Below are 6,881 nucleotides of genomic sequence, written 5' to 3'. Positions count from 1 at the left end.
AATATTTAAAATTTCACAACTACAGTATTCTTTAAAATCGTGAGGTAATAAATAAATATTTGAAGTCTGATTTCCTTGTCAGAAAGCTTTAAAGGAAATATTTGAATTTAGCACATAACTAAAGAAAACAGTAAAATTCATTGTACTAATTGCTTTCTGGCATATGCAGCTATGCCAAAGGACAAGTCAGGAATACAAAATCAGGCATCTTCCGAAAAATATTTGAATCAAGGAGTTTTTATTCCCACTTTGGAAGTTGCTCTAGAACTCAGTTCCTCCGGTAGCGTTATGAATGCATTATGATAATGCAATTTTAAAACATTTATTTTAACTAATCGCTATTTCCTTTACATGAACATAACTGTGCTGAAGAGTGCTATAAAGAAGAGACTGGGTATGGAATGAATAAAAAGTACATTAATCATTTTTGATTTTGAAAGAAAGCAAATTAAATTTTTTTTTCAGATGGATGTTTCTAAAATACATTGTCCTCAGCCAGCGATGGGCAATGCTTAGATAGGTAGACAAGCCTACAATACATATCTCTACTGCTAATAGAGTATTATTTTTCAACTTTTGATGAAATCATAACATTGTAAGTTTTAAAAAGTGATTGAGCTAATTTTTCCACTCTCCCCATCTTTCTTTTTAACTGATCTTTTAAAATAAGTATATATTATGACACAGTTTTTATGTTCTGGGTTTGGGTTTGTACTTTTCCCTTCCATTTCCTGATTTCCCCAAGCTGTTGAACTGGGTAGTTTTGATGGAGCAAATCAACATCTGAATATAATCCAATAACAATAAAGATACAGAGCTAGAGGCACTTTTTGCATTAGTAGATTGTTGGGTGCATTCTTTTCCTTGAAAAATTATCATCTGAGGTTAGAAATGTTTTCAATTTAATTTTCTCTATTTTCAATGGATGTGGTTAACAAAAAGCAGTGATTTTCCCATCTATTGCTTTTCATCATCGCCATTTCTCTTCTCTTTCTCATTCCACTTTTTCAACTTGGAAATGAAAAAGAAAAACCAAACTCAGACAGAAACTGCAATAACAAAAAACTGGACAACAATTATTAAAAATAAAATATTAATATGTATTTAAACATATAGAATATTTTATATTTTTTCTATCCCCTTTCTTTGTCCCCTGTCCCTTTAGAAATCACGTGGTTTGATTTATTTTTCTTTGCCTGCTTGATTACAAATAAGGCATACATCACATCAACCACCTAATAAATAGTACTCAACTTTTACAAGAGCACTACCAAAGTGCCAGAGAAGCCCATCCACAGAGAGGCCTCTTGATAGTCAGGTTTACAAGCATTTATATCTTTGGAGATTTGAATTGCCATTGCTCATATATCACATGAGACTAAAAATAAGCTTAATTTCACCATTATGCCTATATCTTGTTTATTGTCAGACCTAAATTTTTAATGAAATTATTAGTGAAGGAAAGACTATGGTCTCTGTGTTCTTCTGTTGGTTTTTTCAAGAGAAAATATCTGATCTGTGGAGACAGACAACCCTGACAAGTTTGATAGACTTCAAAATGGGAGTCTGCATGGATGAAGATATAAAAACACAGACGGGAGCCTTCTGCTAAAATCTGAACAGTCTGGTTTCTTACTCTTTTAAACAGAACTTGGACAGAAGAGCTGACCACAATAAAACAGAACTTCAGTGCCTTACTGTCAATCTAAATTCATCATATGGAACCTATCATTCAAATCATGTTCCTGAGAAAAACTAAACCAGAGCAGAAGGATTCCACATTTCCTGACAACCTATATTGCGTAAGAGCAATTTTACATTTTAATTATATTTTTAAATGATTTCGAATGCGGCTTCTCAAAAAAAAAATTTTTATAAAATTAAAAAATCAAGTTCATGTGTTCTAGCATCATGGTTTGACTTGTAATAATCCTGGACAATCACAAAATATATTTCTCTCTGAATGGAAAACACACAGGACAAACATCCTCTGTGTTACAAAAATGAGTCAGAGGCTACTCACAGCTGGGTAGCTTGATGCTGCCAATTTTTTTTAGGATAATTAGATTCTGGTTAGATATGGAAACATCACCATTTTTTAACCCAGCTTTTGTGTATAAATTGTCTCTTTTCCAAAATATCAGCATTTCCTATTTTGAGTTTGGATGAGTAACCTGTGTTTAGCACAGCAGGCAGACCTTGTGGTGTCAAGACCCAGAACATGTTTAGTTTAGGAAGAAGCCTTCACCATAAGGCCCCCAAGGAGCACTGGTGTTTCTGAAAGGACCAGCAGTTCATAGCCCAGTGATTTAAGATTGGTCCTTTTGAGACACCTGAAAAGATTTCTCTTTCGTTCAGAGTGACTCTTAAATCAGCTTAGTGAACTTTGTGAGTGGTCCCTGAGTTCCCCTAAGCTGAGGTTCTATGAAAGGAGATCTGCATGTGCAGTTGCTATTTTACTCAACTGAAGATCCCATAAAGGAATTACCTCTTGTGCTGTTTTTGACTGGTGGTCTTGTGCTAATTTTCTTCATCATAGTTTGTATGGGATTATGGTTTGAATTTGTGCTGAAAACAATGCTGACAACTCAGGGATGCTTTAGTTATCACTGAGCACTGTTTAAGCAGGGTCAAGGTCTTTTATGCTTCTCAGATTACTCCACCAGGAGGAGGTTGGGGGTGCACAAAGAGGTGAGAGGGGACATAGCTGGAACAGCTGACCCCAATTGACCCAAGGGATACCCCAAACCATATGGCATCATGGTCAGCATAGAGAGTTAAGGGGAGAAGAAAGCAGGGGAGGGAACAGTTGGAGTGATGATGTCTGTCTTCTCAAGTCAGTACAACATGATAGAGCTCAGCTTTTCTGCGAATGGTTGAACATGTGCCTTCCCATGGGAAGTGGTGACTGAATTCCTTACTTTGCTTTGCTTACACATGTGGCTTTTGCTTTGCCTATTAAGTCATCTTTATCTAAGCCCATAGGTTTTCTCACTTTTACTCTTCCGACTCTCTCCCCCAACCAACAGGGGATGTGAGTGGGTGTCTGTGTTGGGTTTAGTTGTCAGCTAGGGTTTAACCACAACACTTGCTAAGTGATAGAGGGATCCCAAAAATCCCAGAATTGTGATATATTTTGTTGGTTCCGTTTTTAATACATAGTAGAGGAAAATAGTCAACTGTCCATGAAAAGTGGATTTCTATCTTAGTATTCAAACAGCAACCTGGAGAGTTTTGCATCCAGCAAGGGCTATTCATGCAATTTGTAGAAATTTAGAGGGAAATGAGTTATTTGCTCGGCCCATATTTATCTTCCATAAAGGAAGATAAATCCTTGTCCAGCCTCTATAAGGAGGCTGAGCAAGTTGCTGGTTCCATGCAGCACAGACAGCTCAGTCCCAGCTACTCTCCGATATGGGTGCAGATTTAAAACTTATCAATGTTCATGAGCAGTGTACACTGCCATCAGGAATTACCCTGGACTGGCAGAGGTGAAGACACCATTGCAAACAGTTCATGACTCCCTCTAAGCAATTTATGAAGATCGCTTGCCATGAATGCTGAGGTCTCACAGTCCTAAGATACACATATGCTGGGGAATATAGGGGGATGGAATCCTATGGAATCCTGTGCAAAGACAAGTAACAGGGTAATCTCATCTTAAAAACAAATATTAAGAACCCATTTAAAGCATATTTTCCATTCTCTGACTTTTTGGGTAGTAACTTAATTCAAGTGGAAAAGTCACATGCTGGCTTACCTGCAAACTTTGCTTTTTTTAAAGAAACAGTCTAATTTATTAGTACAAACATATGCTCCTCTTATCAATTTGCCCTCTCAGGGACTGAGATGATGACAAAGGAGGCAACCCTTGAAGGACTAGCATCCCTGGACAGAAGTACCTGCTTACAAACCCCCAAGTATTGCTATAAGCAGTTGAGGTAGCAGTTCATGTGCCTTGAATCCTTTACAGCTCTTGCCTGCAGAAGCACAGCTTGACCAGAAATAGCCCTGTGAGTCTGGAAAGAAATGAGTTCATCTTCACATCTTGTGCTTTAAGCTTTGTCTTGGGGCTCATAGAAATTTCTCTGCTGTAGATTACATGGCTGGGTACCTCTGGGATCCCTTCACAATTTAAAAAGGCCAAGGGAGCAGCACATAAAAAATGAACTCTTCCTGGCATCTGATTCAACACATTGTTTAGTCACATGTTCCTCCATCTTTCCTCAGAACAGAGCAAGAGAAATATACAGTTGAGTACAGTCTGTGAACATCTTTGCTATCAGCTGGAATTTTCCTATTTCCTGCAACAAAGAACTGATGGATGATTTTGCCTGTCTACCAGCTCCATCAGAAAATGCCTTAGAAATATACTGACTTCTATAACTATATGATTATTTTAATTTGTCTTTATTCTCTTCCTGATTTTAATGTGTGCTACATTGGCACTGCCTTTTGTGTCTGCTGATCATGTCATTAATACTCAGTAATTGGTGTTTTCACAAATACTTTGGTGGAAGATCCAACGCTGCACGTGGAAGGCCTGAAGTTGAAGGTCGTCACCCATGTGGGATCCCAGATGTGGGAAATTTCACAGATGTTGCATATATACATATGTATATGTGTGTGTCTGTGTATGTAAATCATATTTACACACATTCAATATTTAGTTTTGGCCATTGCTGGAGACAGGATACTGGACTATAAAAGCTTATACTGGATTAGTTTGACTGAGTAAAACATGTTTTATTCATTTGTAGACAGAAAATGTAAAAGTATCAAATTACTGCTTTTCAACTCTTATTTTTTTACTTATGTACTGCCAATCTGTGCTGCTGGCCCTTGTGCAAAGGACAAAGTAGTATCTTCTTTGAGAAAGGCATCCTGGTAGATTTCAGCACTGGAAAATTCTTCAGATGAGTCACTGTTGCGTGGGTTTCTATTACCCTTCCAAAAAATGGAAGATGTCATTACACGCTACATCTCTTAGACAAACGAAAAGCAGAGCTGGGGTTTTTTTCCCTGTTTCTCCAGCAGCTTCTGTGTATAAATTATACATTTTCTTAAATATCTGCATTTTCTATTTCAGGTTTGAGCTGATAACCTGTGTTTTTGCACAGTAGGCAAACCTCATGCTGTCACAAGCAGCAGTGATACAGCCTCACATTTCGCTTCCCTTCATCCCAAGGAGCCCTTTGCTATTATGCCATTAGAGATAATGCAGAGCTTTGAATTGAAACACCGCAGACACCAGTGGTGCATGACAACTTTTCTAGCCCATGAGCTGCCACCGTACAATGGGACCTGCTCAGCTGCACCAGTCCACGTTGAGAGGAGATAATCAATTCTGTAGAGGACAGTCTCAAGCTGTAACACCTTCCCCAGCTAAGGAGCTGAAGGAGCCTTGTGCTTCTCCTCGGAGAAGACGGAAATGTATCTGTCAAGATTGCAAACGTATATACCCTCAGAAACCAAAATAAATACCCAAAAGAGTTTGAATGTGGGATGCAGAGTGGCACTGCTTGTGTTCTGGGAATTGTTTGAATTTTGGAGCACAGGAGCTTGGGGGTAAAGGTGCTGTCATGACTTTCTCATTGCAGAGCTCAGAATGGCTGCACATTCCATGGGAATGGGTACACAGATATGTGGCCATCTAAGTCTTACAGCAAACAATCAGTATTAAAGTTTTTTAAATCTTTTATGAAAAATACAGAAGACAAGCAGATAAAGTACTTGTTATGTAAAGTGCTCAAGGAGACTTTCATTTTAACAGCATCCATTATCCCCTTTTCTTTTAGCTGCAGAGCATTTTTATGTGGAAAATTCCCTGGTTGATAGTGTCTTTTTATACAGTATTAAGATGATATTAACTCCCCCTTTGGGAGAGAATAATAAAATAAAAAGCAGCTGAAATGACTGGAGCTGTACTTGTCTCTTTTATTGGAATCTGGGCCTACTCCCTTGAAAATAAAACAGCACATGCACATACCCAAAGGGAGTGGGTAAAATATTAAAAAAAAGAAAAGAAAAAAAAAGCTTCTGTTTGTGCTGTTGACTCTGATTTGTAACCTTGCTGCTGGAGAAAGACAAGAACAGCACATAGTCTTATCAGCCACTCCAATACCTGGCAAGTTTGAATTCATGTTCATTATACTACTATTAGCTGTCTTTCTGGTCACAGGGTTAACAACAATAACAACAGTAAAACCCACAAAAACCAAACTGATAAAAAGACACCAAAAACCAAACAAAAGGAAATTAATATAATAGAAAAATAAATACAAAAATAGAGAGGTTTGGCCAAGTTAAGGCAGATTCTAATTAAATAGAAAAAGAGGGGAAGGGAGATTAAAGATGAGGAAGGCCAAGGCTGAGTTACACTAAGGGTGCAAGACTCATGCTGAAACCAGCTTTCAGGATCAAAGATGGTGCAAGAAATGCTGCTTACACTCTTCCTCTATGTCTCTCTTGTCCACTCAGCCCATCCATTTCTGTGATTTCTCAGAATCAGAAGCACAAAAGCACCACGGCAAATCCTGAGCTCCTAAAATATGAAAACCCAGCAGCTGATATGAAAACTGTTATTCCTTTCTGTTTTGTTGTCCTTCCAGCAGTACTGTCAAACTATCCCTGCCAAGAATGACAACTGGCATAATATCTCATCTTCTCATCCTTTTATTCATCTGTTAAAGCTAATTTTTTACATGCCACTGTTGCTCCATTGCTTTCTCATCTTTATTCTTCTAATTTACCAGAAAATTGGAATCATCATCCAAGCCATCAGGAGGCCTCTTTGTTGGGACTAGATTTGTTATTTGCATGTAACTTTTATTTACTTTTGGAAACAATGTTTTATAACATGTTTTGCTGGTCTTTTGCTG

At 37.8% G+C, this 6,881-nt stretch overlaps 1 long non-coding RNA gene across 1 annotated transcript; it reads left to right on the top strand.

Annotated features, from left to right (window-relative positions):
- The first annotated feature begins 1,588 nt into the window (after window positions 1–1,588).
- LOC120322707 lies at window positions 1,589–5,561 on the top strand. Its single transcript, XR_005562553.1, has 3 exons — window positions 1,589–1,802; window positions 3,842–4,013; window positions 5,090–5,561. It is a non-coding gene; the product is annotated as an uncharacterized LOC120322707 (long non-coding RNA).
- Window positions 5,562–6,881: the final 1,320 nt, after the last annotated feature.

This window comes from Pipra filicauda, unplaced genomic scaffold (genome assembly GCF_003945595.2).
Source record: "Pipra filicauda isolate LSUMZ 115617 unplaced genomic scaffold, ASM394559v2 scaffold144_size1929842_pilon, whole genome shotgun sequence".
NCBI lineage: Eukaryota > Metazoa > Chordata > Aves > Passeriformes > Pipridae > Pipra > Pipra filicauda.
The sequence above is the reverse complement of the archived record's forward strand: the minus strand, read 5'-3'. Positions and strand labels throughout refer to the sequence as shown.